The sequence below is a fragment of the Anolis sagrei genome, chromosome 6 (genome assembly GCF_037176765.1).
Source record: "Anolis sagrei isolate rAnoSag1 chromosome 6, rAnoSag1.mat, whole genome shotgun sequence".
In the NCBI taxonomy this organism is placed as follows: domain Eukaryota; kingdom Metazoa; phylum Chordata; class Lepidosauria; order Squamata; family Dactyloidae; genus Anolis; species Anolis sagrei.
Genome location: NC_090026.1, coordinates 31,432,694 through 31,458,216, shown reverse-complemented (window position 1 = coordinate 31,458,216; position 25,523 = coordinate 31,432,694). Strand labels below are relative to the sequence as shown.

General features: G+C 38.4%; 1 protein-coding gene across 1 annotated transcript in view; it reads left to right on the top strand.

Moving 5' to 3' along the window:
* The window catches only part of LOC132778148 (homeobox protein box-5), a 51,096-nt gene that overhangs the window by 1,418 nt on the left and 24,155 nt on the right, over window positions 1-25,523 (top strand).

Genomic DNA, 25,523 nt, shown 5'->3' with positions numbered 1-25,523 from the left:
CTTCTTCTTCTTCCTCTTCTTCTTCTTCTTATTATTATTGAGGCTTTCATGGCCGCAATCACTAGGTTGTTGTAGGTTTTTCGGGCTGTATGGCTATGTTCTAGAAACATTCTCTCCTGACGTTTCGCCTGCATCTATGGCAGGCATCCTCAGAGGCATCCTCACAACCTCTGAGGATGTCTTCCATAGATGCAGGCGAAACGCCAGGAGAGAATGCTTCTAGAACATGGCCCGAAAAACCTACAACTCATTATCATCATCATCATTATTATATTTCACTATTATTGTATTTATTATATTATTATAAATAATTATTATTATAATGGTTGTTATACTAACTCCAGAAACTATAATCATCATCATTATATTTCACTACTATTATAGCTATATCATCATCATAATTATATTTCACTATTATTATATTTATTATATTATTATTATTATTAGTAGTAGTAGTAGTAGTAGTATGGTTGTTATATTCCAGAAACTATCATTATCATCATCACCATCATTGTTCTATTTCACTACTATTATAGCCCCAGCTTCTGCCAACCTAGCATTTCGAAAACATGCAAATGTGAGTAGATCAATAGGTACCGCTCCCTCGGGAAGGTAAGGGCGCTCCTTGCAATCATGCCGGCCACATGACCTTGGATGTGTCTATGGACAACGCCGGTTCTTTGGCTTAGAAATGGAAATGAGCACCAATCCCCAGAGTCGGACACGACGGGACTTAAGGCCAGGGGGAAACCTTTACCTATTACAACCATTATTATTATTATTATTATTATTATTATTATTATTAATAATAATATAATAATAATGAAAGATAATGGTGATAATGATGATAATAATGACAGTAATAATAATAATGGTAGTAGTAGTAGTTTCTGGAGTATAACAACCATTATTATTATTATGAATGTAATAATAATGATTGTTACACTCCAGAAACTATTATTATTGTTGTTGTTGTTGTTGTTATTACTATCATCACCATTATATTTCACGATTATTATATTAATAATAATAATAATAATAATAATAATGGTTGTTACACTCAAGAAGCTATCATCATCATCATCATCATCATCATATTTCACAATAATAATAATAATAATAATAATAGTTTCTGGAGTATAACAACCACTTTCCAAGTACTTACTGCCCAATTAAACAGGAAATAACACTTTCAAACCAGGAATAAAACCTTTTTCAAATTTTGATTACATCGTGTAATAGGAATCTTGGCTGATAGCTCTGGAGAGAAGGGAAAGCTGTATCCCCTATATAATAATAATAATAATAATAATAATAATAATAATAAGTTTCAGGAGGATAACAACCACTTTCCAAGTAAATCCTGCACAATTCAATAGGAAATAACACTTTCAAACAAGGAACAGAAACTTCTTTCAAATTTGGATTACAGAAATCGTGGCTGATGGCCTTTGCGAGAAGGGAAAGGTGTATCCCCCTATTATTATTATTATTATTATTATTATTATTATTATTATTTCTGGAGAATAACTACTTTCCAAGTAAGTCCCGAAAAATTAAACAGGGACTAACCCTTTCAAACCAGGAACAGAACCTGTTTCAAAGTTTGTTTACATGGTGTAATAGGAATCTGGGTTGATGGCTCTGGCGAGAAGGGACAGCTGTATCCCCTATTAAAATTATTATTATTATTAGTTTATTATTATATTATTATATATTATTATTATATTAGTAGTAATAGTAGTAGTTTCTGGAGTATAACTACTACTTTCCAAGTAAGTACCGCACAATTACACAGGAAGAGCCCATTATTATTATTATTATTATTATTATTATTATGTTTATGTTTATGTTTATGTTTATGTTTATGATGTTTATTTATATCCCGCTTTCTCTCTCATACGGAAACTCCAAGCAGTTCAGAATAAAAAGCATTACAATACCACTTAAAATATACGAATATACAAATATTAAAACAGTATTAAACCTCATTAATATTAAAACCAATTCAGAACAAAACCATAAAAATAATATTTCAAACCAGGAACATTATTTTTCCCCCAGGTTTTGATCACTTAGTGTAATAGGAATCTTGGCTGAATACTTTGGCGAGAAAGGAAAGCTGTATCTCGCAATTATTATTATTATTAATTTTATATTATTATTATTATTATTATTATTATTATTATTACGGTATTATTATTCTGTTTGTTTATGTACCGCTTTTTCTCCTAAAGAGACTCAAAGCCATGAACAAGGGTTCAAAACAACACCTTGTATCATTTAAAACTATTCACCATGCAAAACGATTTTGGTTCTTGGGTTATAAATGTCATTTCCTGATTGGTTCTATCATTAAAAACATGAAAACAAGTTTATCAAACTGCAAAAAGGTTTTGTTTTTGCAGGACATCCTGCGATAGTTTTTCAATGAATCTCTCATTAGTCTCAACCAATTCGACATAGTTTGTGGCAGCCACAAAACCGAAGTTGTCTGGAGTATAACAGCTACTTTCCCAGAGAGTGTATTCCCATTAAATGATCCTTTCAGAAGGTGTCCCCATAAATGATGTTCCCAAAGAGTGCCCCCCGTTAAACGGGTATCCCCATGACAAGGTGCTCTTCATGAAGCGTGTGTATACCTTTTAGTGACACCTCAAATAGGTATTCCTATTAGCTGTGAATCCCTTTTAATTGTCTGCTCCCATAAGTGATGCTTGGAGAGATTACCCCCATTTAAACGTGTATCCAGAGCTTTGAATGTCTATGAAGAGGATCCCAAAGGGTTGTCTCTTTAAGAGTGGATCCCCCCACAGCCTGTTCCCGCAGCCAGCCGCTAATTCGGATTAAAGTCCTTTATGGTATGGAAAATGTGTGCAGAGGGCAGAAAACACACATGGCTGCATTTAAGAACTGTACCCTCTCTTCTCAAACTGGAGGGAGAATCTTTGCATGGAATGGGGAGGAAAGCAGGGATATAAACTACTATTTTCAATACCATTGATATTTGATTCCGTTTTAATGTTTGTATATGTATAGATTTTTAAATTGTATTGAAATGCTTTTGTTGTAGGCTTCTTTGAGGGCCCTATATCCCAGGATCTGATCCCAGGTTTTCTGCTTTAAACTGGATTATATGAGTCCGCACTGACAGATAATCTGGGATAAACAGAAAATCTGGGATTAGATCCTGGGATATAGGACCTGTCTGGAAGGCCCCTGAGTCTCTTTGTGGAGAGAAAAAGCAGGGTATAAAAACATAATAATAATAATAATAATAATAATAATCATCATCATCATCATCATCATGATAATACTTCTATATAAATAAAAATGTAATATTCGTTTGTGGGATTAGCATAATTCAAAAACCACTGGGCGAATTGACACCAAATTTGGACACAATACACCTATCAGGCCAACGAATGACCATCACTCATAAAAACATGGAAAAACACAGCAAAGGAGACTTCAAAAGCCAAAAAACAAAAAAAATTACAAGACAGGGACAAAACCACACATATATAGGCAAATACACATATGCACAAATATAAAACACATATACACAGACTGAGCTACAGCAACTCGTGGTAGGGGACGGCTAGTATATAAATAAAAATGTAATGTTCGTTTGTGGGACTAACATAACTCAAAAGCCACTGGACAAATTGACACCAAATTTGGTCATGAAACACCTATCAAGCCAACGAGTGACCATCACTCATAAAACACTGAAAAACACAATGGAAGAAACTTAAAAAGCCAAAAAAATTAAAAAAATACATTACAACACGTGCAAAAACACATATATACACATATGCACAAATATAACACACATATATACACACACAAAACACATATACACAGACTGGGCCACAGCCATGCATGGCAGGGGATAACTAGTATATAAATAAAAATGTAATGTTCGTTTGTGGGACTAACATAACTCAAAAACCACTGGACGAATTGACACCAAATTCGGACACCAGACACCTATCAGGCCAACGAGTGACCATTACTCATAAAACACTGAAAAACACAGCAGAAGAGACTTTAAAAGCCAAAACCAAAAAATTACATTACAATGCATGCGCAAATCCACACAAATATACAAATACACATATATACAAATATATACACACATATATACACACAAAACACATATACACAGACTGGGCCACAGCAACACGTGGCAGGGGACCGCTAGTAATTATAATGAATAAGAAACATGATGATAATAATAATATATTACACAGTCCTAAGTGCTTGGGAAGTGTTTGACTTTGCTGTGTCATACTGTGTTTTTGTGTCAGTAAAATAATAATAACAATATAGCAACTTGGAAAACTTTGGGGGGTGATGTAGAAGGCCCCTTCTAGGCTCCATCTACATTGCCAAATAAAATCCAGATTATCTGCTTTGAAGTGAATTATATGACAGTGTAGACACACACAATCCAGTTCAAAGCAGATGTGGATTATTTGCTTTGAGAATCTGGATTATATGGCAGTGAAGAAGAGACTGAAGTGTGCAAAGAAGTAGTGATTTGTGTAATAGACTATTACTCCAGGCTTCCCGGCTCTGCTGTGGATACTCACTGGATGACCTTGAGCAAGCCTCACTCTCTCAGCCTCAGAGGAAAGGAATGGGGGGATTAAATAAAAAAGGACCATCTGAATACTAGTAAATTCTTCCAAGAAAACTCTATGATAGGGTTGTCATAGGTCTCCTTAGTGGAGAGAAAAAGCCGAACATTAATAATAATAATAATAATAATAATAATAGGTCAGAAATGACTTGTAGGCATTATATAACAACAAGTTGTAGAAGAGAGATCCTGTACTGGTGTGCGTTTGAATGCTTGTTTTGTTGGGGTTAGAAAGTGAGCAGAAAATTATTTTGCCAGATATGTTAGTTTGACATACACCACATCAAAAACTACTAGGGTAAAGTATCAGTCTTCATCTAGTATCATGAAAAAAGGGGGGAAGCTAGGCGTACTTATTGAACAAGTTATAACACTTCAACAATTGTTGAACAATGGGTTGCTGTGAGTTTTCTGGGCTGTATAGCCATGTTCCAGAAGCATTCTCACCTGATGTTTTGCCCACATCTATGGCAAGCATCCTCAGAGGTTGAGGGGTCTGTTGGATGTGGGCAAAATGTCAGGAGAGAATGCTTCTGGAACATGGCCATACAGCCTGGAAAACTCACAGCAACCCAGTGATTCTGGACATGAAATCATTCAACAACAAATTGTCAACATGATGGTGATGAGGATGAGGGTCATGTATTGATCTCACTGGGGCTTGAACCTGAACGGAGAAGAACATTTAATAAAATATTAAATTGGTTACATTTCTTAGGACACATGCAAGTTGGAAAACTCCCATATTGTTGTTATTCACCTGAATTTCTTACATTTATTGAAGGAATGGCAGGTTAGACAACAGGTGACTGCAAATTCATAATAATAATAATTTAAAAAGCTGTGTTCGAGCCAAGAAGTTTAACAAATGTGGGTGTGTTATCAGATGTGTTTGTCTCTTCAGACACAAAACGCCACTCAATCCAACGGCCCTTGCTCTCAGATTTGCATAGGAGTCTAATCTTGCTTTATATCTGCCTTCTTTACTGCATCCATCAACACTCACATAAGTGAAACAGCACAGACTAGCTTTGTCTGCGTAACATGCACAGTTGAGTAAGGATTTTTACAAAACAGAGTTGGGGGGGGGGTCTACATTACTTTTTAGGGACTGGAAAGCTACACAACTTAGGGAAGGAGATGATGATGATGATGATGATGATGATAATAATAATAATAATAATAATAATAAGGATTTAAAGATAGAACTGCAAAGACTCTGGCATAAGCCAGTAAAGGTGGTCCCAGTGGTGACTGGCACACTGGGTGCAGTGCCTAAAGACCTTGGCCTGCACTTAAAAACAATCAGCAGTGACAAAATTACCACCTGTCAGCTGCAAAAGGCCACCCTACTTGGATCTGCACACATTATTAGCCAATACATCACACAGTCCTGGACACTTGAGAAGTGTCCGATGAAAGGCCTTATATGGTCTGGGACCGATGTACCTGAGGGACCGCCTCACCCCCTACCAACCCCAGAGATCCCTCTGCTCTGAGGACCAAGATTTATTGGAAGTCCCCAGTGTCTAACAGCAACCAGATGCAGAGCCTTCACAGTAGTGGCACCATTGTTATGGAACACTTTGCCACCAGAAGTCTGTGCCTTGCGGGATTTATCAGCTTTCCGCAGGGCTTGTAAGACATATTTGTTTCAACAGGCTTTTGATCTCTGATATTTTTGTTTAATTTGTGTTAGATTTTAGTTTGTTCTTGTAAGCCGCTCTGAGCCCTAGGAGAGTGGCAGCATATAAGTTTGAAATATAAATAAATAAATAAAAATAAAATACAAGGGGCAGCTTGTTTGCTGTGTACCAGTCTTGCTATGTATCAAATAATAATAATAAGTATGATTAATGTATTACCCACCTCTCTTTGCGGCTCAAGATGGGATACAACATCATTAAAACAAGAGATAAAAAGTCATACAACGACTATTAAAAGTCATACAACAAGTTAACCAGAGTTAAAATACAAGTTAAAATCCACTAATGAAATGCAATAATAATAATAATAATAATAATAATAATAATAATAATAATAATATAGAAGATGAATAAACTCAAGTGCATTACTGGTTGTACTATATAATGAAAATAGGAAGGGGTTTTTTTCGGGACTGAGACCCCTTGTACAGTTATCTGATCCCATATTATCTGCTTTGACATGGATTATATGGCAATGTAGACTCATATAATCCGGTTCAATGCAGACAATCGGGGATCGGATACTGGATTATATGGCAGTGTCAATCCAGCCTGTTCAAAAAAATGATATCTTCCTGCAAACTTCTTGTTTTCCAATTCAACCTCCTTCTCCTTGATCACCTGCTGGAAACAAGTCTCTTAGGTGTGGCTTACAAAACTCCTATCCCTGGGGGCAGCTCACCTGATAGACACCAAAACATCACAAGTGTTCACTGGTGGATAAAGGAGTAGGTGGACCTGCCAGGAAAATATAGCGCAGTGAAATGGATAGCTCTTTGAACGTAACATATTCTGCTCAGCTTTGGAGAAAAGATCTTTGGTCTCTCTTCTAACTACCAGGAATCTCTTTTCCAGCCTGGCTGGGGATGATGGGCATCTTAATCCAAGGCATCAAGGACCAAGCTGAAGGTGGCCATTAGAAGAGCACTGTAGAATGAATGAAGTTTGACCCCACTTTGACTGCTATGGAATAACTGGAATTGCGGTTTTACAAGGTCTTTGGCCTTCCCTCCCAAAGAGTATTGGTACTCCACCAAACTACAACTTCCAGGCTTCCAAAATGCATTCATTTTATCCTGTAGATGCCCCCTATATAGCACATTTTCAGGGCTCTCAATGCAGCTTCATTGGTTTAATAAGAGGCCTAATCTGTACTGCCACATAATACATTGAATTGCATTATATGGCAGTGTAGACTCATATAATGCTGTTCAATGCAGTTAAACTGCATTATTTAGAGGTGTAGAAGGGACCTGAGCCAACATATAACTGGCTCAGCACAGGGGAAACTGAACAATTTGCCCCTCCTTCTAGTTTCATCAAGTTCAGAATGCTCTTTCACTTTGCAATAGTCTTTTTTCATACTGCAGAATTATAGCACTATTACCCCACTTTAATTGCTATGGCAACAACCTATGGAATCATTCCATTTTATATAGGGTATTTTATTGGAATTCTCAGCAGGAGAAGGCTAGTGACCCACCAAACTACAAATCCCAGGAATGCAGCCATGGCAGTTGAAGTGGAATCATAGCACTATAACTGTGTGGTATGAATGGACCCCAATGTGCTGTTGACTCCTGATGTTTACAAGCATGTCTAGGACTTTTTTAAGTCCCTGGTCTCTTGGTCTGAAAAATCGTGAGAAGTATAAACAGTGCTATAAAGAAATTTTTGGAGTTTGTTATTGGTGTTTTGTAAAAACAAGCAAAACAAGTGATTTAAAAGTGTGCTATGCTGACACTTTTTCCATTTTAGGATCCATCTGTGCTATGGAATTAATGAAATTTGACATCATTTAAACTGTTATAGCTCAATGCCATGGAGTTCTGGGAGTTGTAGTTTTACAAGGTCTTTAGTCTTCTCTTCCAAGGAGTGCACTCAACAAATTACAACTCCCAGCATTCCATAAATTGGGTTATGGCAGTAAAAGTGTCAAATTGCATGCATTCTACATTGTAGATGCACCCTTAGTCAACATGTGTTGGGCCCCTTCTACACTGCCACATAATCCAGATTATCAAAGCAGACAATCCACATTATCTGCTTTGAACTAAATTATAGGAGGATGGATCTACACTGCCCTATATACCAGCCTGTGATCCCAGATTATCAGATTTAAACTGGATTGTATAATCTGGAATAAGAAGATAATCTGTGTTAAGGATCCTGGTATATAGGACAGTGTAGAAGGGGCCTGAGTCTACACTGCTGTATAATTTAGGACCCTTCCTCACTGCCCTATATCCCAGAATATCCAGGCAGAACCCCCCCCCCCCCCCCCGCAATATCTGCTTTGAACTTGGTTATCTGAGTCCGCACTGCCATATATTCCAGTTCAAAGCAGATAATCTGGATTTTATATGACAGTGTAGCAGGGGCTTTGGTCTTATGGTACCTTGGTCTTATGATATTCTCAATGCACCTTTCACTCTGTAATGTGCCACAGAAGTCTTTGGTGATATTCCTCTTTTAGTCCCCATCTTCTACTGAAAGGAAGCTCCATTTCTAACTGCCTTTGCTTATAATCACCTCTGTTCCTGCTTTTCCCCCTTGACATTTAAATTGAAAGCGCCTCCAGGTATAGCCTTGTTGTCTCTCTTGCATTGCTTTGTAAAACTATCCTGCAACTTGCCAGTGAGGTATAAATAGATTCTCACTTGAAGACAAAGTCGTTTAAGCCACCCAACAAGTTTTATGGCAGGTCTTGGGTTGCCACTCTAGGGCCAAGTCCTATCTGTTTCCAGTGTGGTATGGCCCTTAGCCATGTGCAGAGTATCTTTCTTCATCATGTGAGACTGAAGTCTCTTGATCTCCCTTTAATTGCTATGGATGCATCCCAAGGGAGTCATAGTTTGGTGAGGGCCTTAAAATACATTCTATGGTGAGTTGTAGTTTGACAAGGTCTTTAGACTTCTCTGTCAAAAAATGCTGGTGTTTCACCAAACTCCAACTCCCATGATTCCATAGGACTGAGCCATGGCAGTTTATTTTATTATTTACTAGCCACCCCCTGCCATGCATTGCTGTGGCCCATTCTTTGTATATGTGTTTTGTGTGTGTATATATATATGTGTGTGTGTGTATTTGTGTATATATGTGGTTATGCCTGTGCGTTGTAATGTAATTTTTATTTTTTGGCTTTTTAATTCTCTTTTGCTGTGTTTTTCAGTGTTTCTATGAGTGGTGGTCACTCGTTGGCCTGATAGGTGTATTGTGTCCAAATTTGGTGTCAATTCGTCCAGTGGTTTTTGAGTTATGTTAATCCCACAAACGAACATTACATTTTTATTTATATAGATTTATTTATTTCGGATATTTGTACCCTGCCCTTCTCAACCCCCTGGGGGGGGGGGCACTCAGGGCAGCACATATTTGATGCCTACAATAACACAATAAAATACGTATCAAAACCAATAATTATAAAAATAGTTAAAACATTATGTTAATACAAGAATAAACCAGTCTAGTGGTTGTTGTCTCACCGAATTCTGTAGATTCGTGGTGTCAGGCTATATTAATTCTACAGTATAGATGCACCCTGTACCTATGTTCCCCCCCCCCCCTCACTCATGTACTCATAAGTTGGGTTGCTGTGAGTTTTCCAGGCTGTATGGCCATGTTCCAAAAGCATTCTCTCCTGATGTTTCACCCACATTATGGCAGGCACCCTCAGAGATTGTGAGGTCTGTTGGAAACTAGGCAAGTGGGCTTTATATATGTCAAATGTCCAGGGTTGGAGAAATAATTCTTGTCTGCTTGAGGCAAGTGTGAATGTTGCAATTGGCCACATTGATTGGCATTGAATGGCCTTGCAGCCTCAAAGTGTAACATGCACAGACATCTCTAACAACAAATACAAAAACTGCAGATTGCAAATCACAATTTCTATATTACAGGAAATTCTTCGCTAAACGTAACGTGGGAACATTAACACGATTAATTAGTAACTGTTTATAAATGAAAGATTGTTTATCAATATTTTGTCAACACAATGAAATTTAAGTTTCCAAAATAACAATTACTATATACCAGGAGATTCTTCATAAGTACATGACGTCAGAAAAAGTAACTCAGATATTGTTAAATGCAATATAAAAATATGTTAATGTCCCCACATTATGTTTAATTTCTTGTAATATAGAAATTGTGATTTGCAATCTGCAGTTTTTGTATTTCTTACTGCCTCAAAGCCTGGCTGCTTCCTGCCTGGAGGCATCCTTTGTTAAGAGGTGTTAGCTGGCCTTGGTTGTTTCTTTTTTGGAGTTCCCCTGTTTTTTGAGTGTTGTTCTTTATTTACTGGTCCGATTATGGAGTTATTTAATACTGGTAGCCAGATTAAGTCTATTTTCATTGCTTCCTCCTTTCTGTTGAATGGCTTTGCAGCCAGGCTTTGAAGCTGCAAGGCCATTCAATGCTAATCAGGGTGGCCAATTGTAACATTCACACCTCGCACCAACAGACAAGAGTTCTTTCTGCCACCCTGGACATTCCACAGGTATATAAACCTCACTTGTCTAGTTTCTAACAGTCCTCACAACCTCTGGGAATGCCTACCATAGATGTGGGTGAAACGTCAGGAGAGAATGCTTATGGAACATGGCCATACAGCCCGGAAAAATCACAATAACCCAGTGATTCTGGCCATAAAAGCCTTCGATAATACTTGTAAGTTCTTTGCCATTTGGTTTCCCAGAATAGGGCCTCTTCTGTAGAGAGAAATACTGTCTCCATTTCTATTAGGAAAGAGAAGTCTTGGTCTGGAAAGAGAAGTCTTGCCTACATAGAACATACATAGATTCCAGCGTTTTGCTGACACATCTGATGGTCAATTTTCCTTCTCATTTCTCCATCCCAAACCCCTTCCTCCTGCCATACTACCAAGGGATATCATTGAAACAAGTCCTTTAGGAACTGATCCCAATGATTCTGGAATTGCATGTTGCCAAATATTTCAACCCCAACCCCCTCAACCCCTGTCCAAAGGGTAGCATTTTAAATAATTTTGACAAAATCCAGATGTTTTCTCAAACATCGGGGCAAACTCTGTGGAATCCTTTAATGGGAAACGGCTTGACTTTTGTTTATTTTTTTCCCAAAAAGCGCATGCAAAAAAATATTAATATTTCTTTGGGTCGTTTTGCATTGCAAATGGGCCGTTCTGAGGTTTGCCTTTGCATAGAGTCCCCAACAAAAATTGACTTTCAACTGAGATCCCAACAAAATATTTTTTTTAAAAAAAATGAAGCTGTCTTCTGAGACTTTCCAAGCCCTGATTTGTGTGCGTTGTTTGTTTTGGGGCCTGCTGAGTTTCGAAAAAATTATTATTGGATTTAAGAGAGGCAATTGATCTTTAAAAAACAAAACCAAACATTTAAAGCCGCTCAATGGTCCCGAAATGGAAAACACATGAATATTGTAACTCAAAACATTTTCTTTTGTTTTGATATTTTACCCCCACCCCCACATAAAAAAAAACCTGAAAGGGGAAATGCTAGCTAAATATATACATGCATATTTGAAATTGAATTAGGAGTAGGGGAGTGAGGGCCTCCTGTAACTCTATAGTTTGGATTTCTGCAATCCTATAGTTTAAAATGACTTCTATCCTTCCAAAGCAGTTCCTCTTTCCCTATAGATATATTCTTTTCAGTCTTAATGAGGAGAGTATTCCAAGTTTGGCTGATACCAAGACAATCTCTATAGGTAAAGGGTACAATGACCCTTTTACCTATAGAGATTGTCTTGGTATCAGCCATTGGATGTATATAAAACCTCTTAGGCCCCTTCTACACTGCCATATAAAATCCAGATTATCTGATTTGAGCTGGATTACAGTCTACACCAGTGGTCCTCAGCCTTCCTAATGCTGCAACCCCTTAATACAGTTCCTCATGTTGTGGTGACCCTCAACCATAACATTATTTTCATTGCTATTTCATAACTGTAATTTTGCTTCTGTTATGAATCGTCATGTATATATCTAATATGCAGGATGTATTTTCATTCACTGGACCAAATTTGGCACAAATACCCGATACACCCAAATGTGAACCCTAGTGAAATTTGGGGAAAATAGACCTTGGCATTTGGGAGTTGTAGTTGCTGGGATTTATAGTTCACCCACGATCAAAGAGTATTCTGAACTCCACCAACGATGGAATTGAACCAATCTTGGCACCCAGAACTCCCATGACCAACAGACAATACTGGAAGGTTTTGGTGGGCATTGACCTTGAGTTTTGGAGTAATAGTTCACCTACGTCTAGAGAGCACTGTGGGCTCAAACAATGATGGCTCTGGACCAAACTTGGCATGGATGCTCAATATGTCCAAATGTGAACAGTGGTGGAGTTTAAGGGGAAATAGACCTTGAAGTTTGGGAGTTGTAGTTGCTGGGATTTAGAGTTCACCTACAATTAAAGAGCATTCTGAACCCCACCAATGATAGAATTGGGTCAAACTTTCCACATAGAGCCCCCATGACCAACAGAAAATACTGTATTTTCTGATGGTCTGGCGACCCCTCCAGAGGTTCCAACGCCCAGATTGAGAAACACTGGCATATAATCTAGTTTAAATCATATAATCTGGATTTTATATGGCAGTGTAGATGGAGCCTGAGGCCCCTTCCACACAGCTGTAAAAAAAACCCACATTATCTGTTTTGAACTGGAATATATGGTAGTATGGACTCAGATATCCCAGTTCAAAGTATTTTCTGCCTTGATATTCTGGAATATAGGGCTGTGTGGGCCCTCAGAAGCAAGACTTTTGATCAGTAGTCATGTGGATTTAAAATTAATCCATCATCCATGTGAAATGAATTTATAAAATCCCCTTTGAATGGTTTACCTACCAAAAATGGAAATACAGTAGCACAGCTATCATTAAACTTTGAAGAAGTCTTTGGTTTGACTTAACTGGGCCCCCTTCCACACAGCTGAATAAAATCCCACATTATCTGATTTGAGCAGTGTGGACAGATAACCCGGTTCAAAGCAGATATTGCGGGATTTTCTGCCTTGATATTCTGGGTTATATGGCTGTGTGGAAGGGCCCTTAAAGTGTCTTGAGACTTCTCTTCCAAAGTGCATTGGTACCTCACCAAACTACAAATGCCATAGCATTAAGCCATGGTAGTGCAAGTGGTGTCAAACTGTATTCATTCTCCAGTGGAGATGATGATGATGATGATAGTTATAATAATAATAATAATTAGTCTTTATTTATACCCCATCCCCTTTCTCTGAAGGGTCTCTGGGTGGCTTACAACAATCAATAGATACAGAAAATAATTTAGCAAGAGTCCATAAAGAGCAATAAGCAATTATCAATTCATACAATTAAAAATATCATATTAATATACATATTAATAAATAACTGTTTAAAAGCTATTTGCCCCCTAAAAACAATATAAATATAAACACTGTGAAATGTACCTTTAAATCTTTATTCACACTTACTCTCTTAGTTGTGATCACATTTCCTTGGTCATTTTTGTCTGATTCCTTCATCTGGCCTAAATACTATACTAAATACTTCCTTAGTATTAGAAATTGGGTAGCTGAAGAAGAAAAATAAATTGGGTGTCCAAGAAATCTTATTGTGGAGCAGTGCTCTCATTTGGCCTGCCCACCAGTTAGATATATTGTACTCCTGGTGTTTTCCCAACTAAAGGAGCAAGAAGAGCCTCTGAACATGTACAAAGTGCTCCAGGGCCAATGTCAACTAATCAAAGGACTGATTAGTGCTGTGGGACGTCTCTTTCCAGCGTTTGGGGCCATCCCTTCCAGCTGTTCCTACCCTAGTGGGAATCCTGACTGATCACCTATGGCTTCCTCCAAGTGTCTGTTTATATCGCTGAATCCCAACCGCTTTTCATTTTGATTGACACCTGTCAAGATCAAAGGGAGCTAGGCGATGTCTTAATGATCTTGGAGGCCAACAACAAGAGGAGGAGGAGGGGAATCTATGGGAGCGATTGCTTCTCTCTCTGGTCCCTTGGCTGAGAAACAACATGTCTTTATTACTCTGGGTAGGGAGCCGCAGCAATGACTAATTATTCTTGGAACAGGCTCTGATTGGAAGAGGTGATTATTAGGGGCGCATCTACATGGTGGAATGAATGCAGTTTGGCACTGTTTTTAAGCACCATGGCTCAATGCTACGGACACCAGGGAAGTTGTAGTTTTATTAGGTCTTGAGTCTTCTCTGCCAAAGAGCACTGGTGCTTCACCAAAGGACAACGCCTAGAATGCCATAGCATTTGAACCAGCACTGAGAAAGCAATGTCAAACTGCATTAATTCTCCAGTGTGAACCCATAGGTATAGAATAGCACTAGGATAGGGTCACAAACTCAAAGAAATGTACCCAGGTCCTAGGATGTTTTGTTACACAGCAGCAGTTATTATTATTACTATTATTATTATTATTATTATTATTAATTATTATATAATTTATTATGATCATTGTTTATTATTATTTATTATTAAACATAATAATAAACAACAATAATAAACAATGATGATAATTATATAATAATTATTCTGTTTGGGTTGTTGTAAGTTTTCCGGAACATGGCTGTATGGCCATGTTCCAGAAGCATTCTTTCCTGACATTCACCTGCATCTATGGCAGGCATCCTCAGAGGTTGTGGGGTCTGTTGGAAACTAAGAAAACTGGGTTTATATATCTGTGGAATGTCCAGGGTAGGAGAAAGAACTCTTGTCTGCCTGAGGAAAGTGTGAATGTTTCAATTGGCCACCTTGATTAGCATTGAATGGCCTAGCAGTTTCAAGGTCTGGCTTCTTACTGACGTTTCGCCTGCCATAGATGCAGGTGAAACGTCAGGAGAGAATGCTTCTGGCACATGGCCATACAGCTCGAAAAACTTACAACAACGCTATTATTATGTTTATTTACACCCTACTTTTCCTCTCCACAAGGATACTGCCCTATAAAATCCAGATGATCTGCTTTGAGCTGGATTATATGGCAGTGTAGACTCATATAATCTAGTTCATATTAATGTGAACTATCTGCTTTGGTAATCTGGATTATATGGCAGTGTAGATCCAGCATGTCTTTGACTTCATTGAACTCAGTGGGTATATATATGGTAAATTAAGAGTAAAGGTTTCCCCTTGACATTAAGTCTAGTCCTGTCCGACTCTGGGGGGTGGTGCTGATCTCTATTTCTGAGCCAAAGAGCTGGCGTTGTCCCTAGACACCTCGAAGGTCGTGTGGCCAGCATGATTGCATGGAGCGCCTTTACCTTCTCGCTTAAGCGGTACCTATTGATCTACTCACATTGGCATGTTTTTGAACTGATAGGTTGGCAGAAGCTGGGGCTAACAGCGGGAGCTCACCCCGCTCCCCAGGTTCCAACCGCCAAACTTTCGGTCAGCAAGTTCAGTAGTACACGCGCGCGCGCACACACCTATACTTATTTACTTAGGCGATCTCTCATTGTCAGAGTAAGATTATCCTCCAAGTGTGGTGTCCTGGCGGTGGGTAATAGGTGACTGTGGAGCCTTACTCTTGACTTTCATGTTCTCCTGCAGTGAGGGCAATGGTGTCCCCGGTCGGGGTTGGCTTGAGGCACCTTCCTCTTGGCAGGTTTCTCTCTTTTGCCCTCCATTCATGCCTCTTCAAATTCTACAGCACTGCTGGTCACAGCTGACCTCCAGCTAGAGCACTCAAGGGCGAGGGCTTCCCAGTTCTCCTGGATTTGCCACAGTTTTAAAGGTTGGCTTGTGTGTGTATGCACACACACAAGGTTGGCTTGTGTATATAGATAGATAGATACTTACACAAGGTTGGCTTGTGTGTGTATACACACACACCCACACCCACACCCACACACACACACACACAAAAGCCAACCTTAAAAACTGTGGCATAAACATTGAGAACTGGAAAGCCCTGGCCCTTGTATGCTCTAGCTGGAGGTCAGCTGTGACCAGCAGTGCTGTAGAATTTGAAGAGGCACGAATATATAGATATAGAGATAGAGATAGAGAGATATAGATATATGTATGTAGGTGGGTGGGTGGGTGGAGGCAAAAGTTTTGTCTCCTGTGTCATAAAAAAAACGTTATGAATGCACATATAAGACCAGAAATTGCTACAAAGCATAGCCTGAACTGTCCTCTACACAAAACTACCCTTCAACATAGTCACCATCCATTTGCTCATATTTGCACCATGGTTTAACCCAGGCATCAAAACCATTTTGGAAAAATCCAGGGTTTTGCTTCCCGAGTCATGATTTTAATGCCATTCAAGTCATTGGATCTGAAACCATCCTAGGTTGTCTTTCAGAGGTCCAAACAGGTCAAAAAAGTCCATCACGGAGTTCCCATTAACATTTTCCCAGCAATTATGAGTTTCCTTAGCTGCACAAACTTCTTTTGCCAGAAATTCAACGAGAACTCTTTCTTTTAGCTTCAGATTCATAGAAAAAGAAAACTCTATCAAGTAGAGTGAGGTTGCCTCTCTCATTTTATGCCTAGATAATCCAGTAGCTGTGAAAGAAATCAAAGTTAGAGCGGTGGAGGCATGACTTTTTGACCCACCCTTATATGTAATTACATTGTAGATATCATTTTGTTAATCAGAGGGATTAATTCGTTAGAATGTCTATGTTTTGAATTCTCCTGGCCCGGACATTCCCCAATCTACCTGGGGAAGAAATACCCTTCCAAACGAGGGGAAATGCCTTTGTTTGGACTCGTCTCTGCTGCTGTTGCGAATGCTCCTAATACTAATAATACTAATGATCGGCTAGCCGGAGGGGTGAGACTATTCCTGGGCTTGACTTGAAAGGCAGCGCTGCAATTCCGACTTCTGCAAAGTAGAAACCAATAGGATCAAAACAAAGGAGGGACTCAGTTCTTGTGGGTTTTTTCGGGCTATATGGCCATGTTCTAGAGGCATTTCTCCTGACGTTTCGCCTGCATCTATGGCAGGCATCCTCAGAGGTAGACCTCTACCCTCTACCTCTGAGGATGCCTGCCATAGATGCAGGCGAAACGTCAGGAGAAATGCCTCTAGAACATGGCCATATAGCCCGAAAAAACCCACAAGAACTGAGTGATTCCGGCCATGAAAGCCTTCGACAATACACAAAGGAGGGAGTTGGTCAGTTTTGTCGCTTTCCTTGGTGGCTCCGGATCGAGGCGTCTTTGCTTTAATTTCTCAGCATCGTTGGGGGCCACAAAGAAATTGATTTATTTCGAATCGGAAACCAGGAAAGGTCTTTTCCCCCTTTTCCTAACGAGTTTGAATGGCAATAGCACACATTGGTGTCTCTGAGAATCATTTTCACTCAATGCTCCCGACTTTTGCCGGGTATTTTTGCTTGACATTTCTCCTTGTCAGTCTTCCATTTTATTTTATTTTTGTTATGCTATTATTTTGTGAGCTTATTTTAACATATTTTAATTTTATATTAATATATAAAATAATTTTACACACACACACAAACACATGTGTACTTAACATATTCATGTCGGGAGTGATTTGAGAAACTGCAAGTCGCTTCTGGTGTGAGAGAATTGGACGTCTGCAAGGATCTTGCCAAGGGGACGCCCAGATGTTTTACCATCCTGTGGGAGGCTTCTCTCATGTCCCTGCATGGGAAGCTGAAGCTGACAGATGGGAGCTTATCTTGCTCCCCGAATTGGAACCCCCCCCCCACCTTGTGCAGGCAGGTCAGCAATCCTGCTTGCACAAGGGTTTTACCCATTGCACTTATATTATATTTATATTTATATTTATATTTATATTGTATTATTATATTTTTAATTTTATATTAATATATTTTAATATATAATATAATAATATAATATTATTTCTTGGTGAGGAAACGGGGGAAATACAGACTGAAAAATGTCAAATAATAATAATAGTAAACTTTATTTATACCCCACCACCACCTCTCCAGCAAAATAAGACACTGGTATAAAATATACACTCGTATATTATTATTTTATTTTAGTGTATTTAAATTTATATTAATATATTTTATTAATATAAAATTTATTATTATTATTATTATTATTTGACATATAATATAATGTAATATAATAATATTATTTCTTAGTGAGGAAACCGGAGGAAATACAGGCTGAAAAATGTCAAACAAAATAAGACATAGGTATAAGATATACACCGGTGTATTATGATATGATATGATATTATTATAGTTAAATTTTATATGACTATATTTTAATATATAATATAATAATATTTCTTGTTGAGGAAATAGAGGCAGAAAAATGTCAAACAAAATAAGACACAGGTATAAAATGTACACCAGTATATTATTATATTATACTAGCCATCCCCTGCCACGAGTTGCTGTGACCCAATCTGTGTATATGTATTTTGTGTGTGTATATATTTGTGTATATGTGTGTTTGTGTATATATATATGTGTGGTTTTGTGCATGTGTTGTAATGAATTTTTTGACTTTTTAAGTCTCTTCTGCTGTGTTTGTCAGTGTTTTTATGAGTGATGGTCACTCCTTGGCCTGTTAGGTGAATTATGTCCAAATTTGGTGTCAATTTGTGCAGTGGTTTTTGAGTTATGTTAATCCCACAAACGAACATTGCATTTTTATTTATATAGATTGTGGTGTTGTGTTGTATTTATTGTATTGTATTATTTCTTAGCGAGGAAACCAGAGGAAATAGGGTCTGAAATTTTTCAGACCGAATGAGACACTGGTATATAATATAATATAATATAATATAATATAATATAATATAATATAATATTATATTATATTATATTATATTATATTATATTATATTATAATATATTTTATACCAGTGTCTCATTATTTTGTTTTACATTTTTCTGCCTGTATTTCCTCCGGTTTCCTCACCAAGAAATAATATATTATATTATATTATATTATATTATATTATATTATATTATATTATATTATATTATATTATATTATATTATATTATATAATTTCTTGGTGAGGAAACCGGAGGAAATACAGGCAGAAAAATGTAAAACAAAATAAGACACAGGTATAAAATGTACACCGGTATATTATTATATTATATTGTGGTGTTGTATGGTATTGTATTACACCTTGGCGAGGAAACCAGAGGGAAAAGGGGCTGTAATTGTTCAAACCAAATGAGACACAGGTATAAAATGCACAATGATTCTCCTTTGCGTCTAGACGGAACCTGTAGAGTTGTGGTTGTTGTTTTCAACGACAGGCAAGTTCAGAGTCTTTTCGGAGTTGGGTGTCCTCCCCCCGAAGGAAGGACTGTAATTCCAGGGTGTTGAATATCAGGTTAATTTGGCTGGTTCGTTTCTGTCTTCTTTCCCCGACGCTTTGGTGATAGTTTTTTCCCCGGCTGATTGCCTTGACTGTAATGATTAGTTTCAAGTCCAACTCCGTTTCGAGTCTTCTAACCTCCCGTTCACTAAAGCCGCATAGCCGGTAATTGACAATGGATCTCTTCCCCTCGTCTCTCGATTCGGGTCTTCTTTGAAAGCACTTTTACCAGGCTTCAATCCGAACTAGTGACGTGGCTTAAAAGGACTCGAACCTGTGGTTTGTTTGGTGGTTCAACACCCTTGTTTGTTAGTTCTCTGCCGTGTGTATTTTGCCCTTCAAGGTTTCTCCTTCAAGAATCGAATTGGCTAGAGATTGAGAATGAATAGCTGTTCCCAAGAAGGTTAAGAGGAGCTTGGTTTCTCTGACAACCTGCTGGTGTAGTTCTTTGGGTATTGAATTCGGGTTGAATCCGAATTGAATCTCTTTGGAAATACCCGCAAAATAGGAAGTTTTGTTTCAGGCGAAGTCTTGTTGAACACTGAAACAAATACATACATGCCTTGTGCGTGAATGTATTTATGTATGTGTGAGAAAGATATATATGCACATGTATGTGTTAAATATACACGTCTGTCTGTGATACGTTCATGTATAAGTGTTTATGTGACATATACATATAGATGCAATGTATGTGTGCTCCATAAATATAGATAAGAGCATTAGATATATGTATGTGTGTTATATACAAATGTCATCAGTAGAATATATATGTGTGTGTGTGTGTGCTCGAGTGCTATATATGTGTCTGTGTATATATGTTATATATAGATAGTGATATATACATGTATGTGATAAATTTTTGTGATATGTATGTGTGTGCATGTGAGAAATGTATGTATTTTTCTATTTATTTGTGTAATATATAGATATTGATATATACATGTTTGTGATATATGCGTGATATGTATATATGTATATGCATGTGAGAAATGTATGTATTTGTGTATGTGTGTTATATATTGATACAGTATATATGTGTGTGATACATATGTGTGATATGCATGTATGCATATGTGTGTGAGATATTTGTGTATTTGTATATGTATGTGTGAAATGTTTACATGTGTTATATATATATATATATATATATATGTCTGTGTTTGTGCATATGTCTGTGTGATACATAGATATAGATGTAATGTTTGTGTGATATATATGTGCGTGCATATGCATGTGTGCTCTAGCAGTATAGATATGTGTAGATATGTGTGTATACTATGGTTAGATAAACATATATGCATGTATGATTTATAGATATAACTGATGTGATATATGTAATATATATGTGTGAGATATATTTGTGTATATATGTGTGACATATAGATATAGATATAATGTGTGTTATATATGTGTGTGAGACATATATCTGTATATATGTGTGTGTGTCATATAGACAGATATGTGTGTTATATATGTGTGTGAGACATATATCTGTGTATATATTTGTGACATATAGACATAGATATCATGTGTATTATATATGTAATATATGTGTATGATACAGATACCTTGTTTATTTATATATGTCTGTGTGATGTATAGATATAGATACAATGTGTTCATAAATATATGTGTGTGATATGTATGCATGTGTATGTATATGTGTGTATGTGTAACCAATGCATATTCATGCATATATACCCACATATTTGTATGATATGTGTGTATGACATAGATACATGTATATGTCACATACATAGAAATATACATAGGTATACAAGGCATCCCTTTATGGCTGAACTGGAGCCAACTTCATCAGTATTATTGCATCTTGCTGTAGATTTAGTGTAGTTTTACATATATGTGTGTGTGTGAAAGTCAAAACAGGCGAGATCTGGGCTAGATGAGTTGAATGCCAATCCTGCTTGAAAATCCCAGCCCATGTCAGCCCTGAACTTAATCAAGTCCCATTGAGTTTCAAGGCCCTTCCACACAGCCCTATACTCCAGAAGATCAAGGCAGAAAATGCCACAATATCTGCTTTGAACTGGGTTATCTGAGTCCACATTCCAGTTCAGAGCAGATAATGTGGGATTTCCTGCCTTGATCTTCTGGGTTTCACAGCTGTGCAGGAGACACCATCCATTGTAGCTTTGTAAATCCCACAGTATCTGCTTTGAACTGGAATATATGGCAGTGTGAACTCAGGGACCTTCCACACAGCCCTATATCCCAGCATATCAAGGCAGAAAATCCCACAATATTTACTGGAGGGAAAAGAAGGAGCCTAAGGCTGTGGCAGTTGAAGTCCAAAACACCTGGAGGGCCAGAGTTTGCCCATACCTGCTGTAGATGCACCTTACCCCCCTCCCCACACTCCAGTGTTGCCTTCAATGGGCTCGAAGGGCAGATTTTAGGAGACTTTCATCATCCAGGAGGCATCCTTGAGTTGGAAAAGATGAAAGGAGGAAGCCCTTGAGGAATAATTTAATTTTTTTAAAGCATTAAAAAAACACACACACACAACCGGAGACGCCTGTCGCAGTGTCTGAGCTTTAAAAAAAGAACAACAATAATAACTCACAAGGAGTTTAATCATAATACTCATAATGAAGAAGAAAGAAAGAAAGAAAGAAAGAACACCACACCCTCCAGGAAAATGAAGCCATAACATCCCTGTGAGGGGAACTGGATTGTATGGAGAGAGTTGGGGCCCTTCCACACAGCCCTATATCCCAGAATGTCAAGGCAGAAAATCCCACATTATCTGAGTGTGGACTCAAATGACTCAGTTCAAAGCAGATATTGTGGATTTCCTGCCTTGATATCCTGGGATATATTTATTTATTTATTTAAAACATTTATATTCGGCCCTTCTCACCCCAAAGGGGACTCAGGGCGGAGCACAGCATATACATGGCAAAAATCAATACTGGGACACAAATTCACATACACATACATAAACATTAAAAAACATTAATCAAAATATTAAAATACACCATTTAAAACCGTCCTAGTCATCCGCGTCAAAGCTAATTGGCCTGGTCATCTTTCCTATTGCCGCTTTATTGCCTTGTCCTGAAAGCTTGGTCCCACAGCCAAGTTTTTACCATCCTTCTAAAGGACAGGAGAGAGGGGGCCGACCTAATCTCACGAGGAAGCGAGTTCCATAGCAGGGGGGAGCAATCACCGAGAAGGCCCTGCCTCTCGTTCCCACGAATCGTGCCTGTGACAATGGCAGGATGCAGGCCCGTAGCCAGGATTTTGATTCGGGGGGGGGGGGGGCTGAGTCTGAGTCTAAGAGGGTCTACTCTAGCAAACCTTTTGTATCATTACCCCAATACCCCCATGCATATGAGATATATTGAGCATGGTGATCAGATCATGATATGAATAAACATAACAGTCTAAATAATGTACCAGTAAGGCCTTTTTGCAGACCACCATGAGAATTTCAGAGGGGGGGGGCTGAAGCCCCCAAAGCCCCTCCCCCCCCACTAGATGCCTGGCGGGATGGAAAGCAGGGCCTCCCCGGAGGATCTTAATCTCATTCAGATAGGTAATTTGGGCCGGGGCCATTTAGGGCTTTATAGGCCAAAGCCAGCACTTTGAATTGTACCCGGTAGCAAACTGGCATCCAGTGGAGCTGGCGTAACATGGGAGTTGTATTCTCCCTGTATGCCGCCCCAGTTATTAACCTGTCTGCCTCTCATTGGACTATTTGAAGCTTCCGAGCAGTCTTCAAAGGCAATCCCATGTAGAGTGTGTTGCAGTAGTCTATCCTAGATGTAATGAGAGCATGGACCACCATGGCCAAGTCTGACTTCCCAAGGTACGGGTGCAGCTGGCACACAAGTTTTAATTGTACGAACGCTCCCCTGGCCATCCCTGCAACCTGGGATTCCAGGCTCAGTGATGAATCCAGGAGAACTCCCAAGCTGCGAACCTGTGCCTTCAAGGAGAGTGTAACCCTATCCAGCACAGGTTGTGACCTTATACCAGGGGTCCTCAAACTTTTTAAACAGAGGGCCAGGTCACAGTCCCTCAACTGTTGGAGGGCCGGATTATAATTTGAAAACAACATGAATGAATTCCTGTGCACAGTGCACATATCTTATTTGTAGTGCAAAAAAAAAACCCACTTTAAAACAATACAATAATTAAAATGAAGAACAATTTTAATAAACATAAACTTATGAGTATTTCAATGGAAAGTGTGGGCCTGCTTTTGGCTGATGGGATAGAAATGTTTTTGTTGTTGTTGTTGTGAGCTTTCAAGTCATTTCAGACTTAGGTTGACCCTGAGCGAGGGCCGGATAAATGACCTTGGAGGGCCATATCCGACCCTCGGGCCTTAGTTTGAGGACCCCTGCCCTATACCCTGTTTGGTCTTGCAACTGACCAGGAGGACCTCTGTCTTGTCTGGATTCAACTTCAATTTGCCCTGGGTCCACACAGCCATATATTCCAGTTCAAAGTAGATAATCTGGCATTTTATTCAGCCGTGTAGAAGGGGCCCTAGATAAATATCTCAAAGGATTAAAATCTCCTAACTCTCTAGAAAACAAAGATTAGGAAACAGAATGCGTTCCAGCTATATATTCTCATGTAGGTAATTTTTTTTAGTTGGCAAGCACACATTGCAAAAGGATCTGATCCAGTTCAAGATGCCTGTCTTAAATATTATTACAAACTGCTATTAAGTTGTAGTACTAGTATGATTATCATCTGTATTTGTCATATTTATACATACACACACAAAGAGATGGCAATCATGCTAATAATAATTTTAGCATAATACATAACACTTTTGATAGTTAATAACACTTTTACTCAATGATCATTAAACCAAGGCATACAAAGGAAGGCAAGGTGATGTTGTACAGATAGAGAAGGGAGCAGAGAATAATTGCTTGCCTGAGGTTGCAATCCTATGCACAGTTATTTGGGGGTGACTCATGTTGGGTTGTTGTTGTTGTTCGTGTGTGCCTGCAAGGCATTTCTGAGCGATGCCGACCCTATTGCTGGGTTTTCTTGGCAAGATTTGTTCAGAAGCGATTTGCCATTGCCTTCCTCTGAGGCTGAGAGGGTGTGACTTGCCAAAGGTAACTCAAAGGTAACTAAAGGTAGCCTTTAGGAAAAGTCTAAAAACTTGGCTTTTCCAGTGTGCTTTTGATGAACGAATAACTAATTCCCATGCCAGGTCCCATCCCAATGTCAATTGTTTTTCTGATGCACTTTATCTAATTTCTCAGTGGAGATTAGCCTCATTGTTTATCCCAGAGTCTCCCACTAGATACAGCACTTTATCTATCTACCTCACCCATGAGTTTTACAACTTTACCCTTTGCATTTGGCCCAGCTCGCCCTCATTTAATCGTTTTACTGTTTTACACTCTGTTTTATTACGTTATTGTCATTATTTTACTGTATTACCATGTTATTGTATAGCATTTTTACTTGATATTATCATCCGTCTTGTATGTATTTTATCTTGCCTTATTGTAATTACTTGGGCTTGGCCCCATGTTAGCTGCCCTGAGTCCCTTCGGAGAGATGGTGGCGAGGTACAAATAAAGTTATAATTATTATTAGGTCTATTAGAGTTATTAGACCTCACAACCTCTAAGGATGCTTGCCATAGATGCAGTCGAAACATCAGGAGGGAATGCTTCTAGAACATGGCCATATAGCCTGAAAAACCTACAACAACCCAAAGTTATTATTAATGAGTTTCATGGCTGATTGGGGATTCGAACCCTGGTCTATAGAGCTGTAGTCTAACACTCAAACCATGCTGTGTTGGCTGTCTTCATGAAGGGAAGGATTTCTAAGGAAAAACTATACACATCAA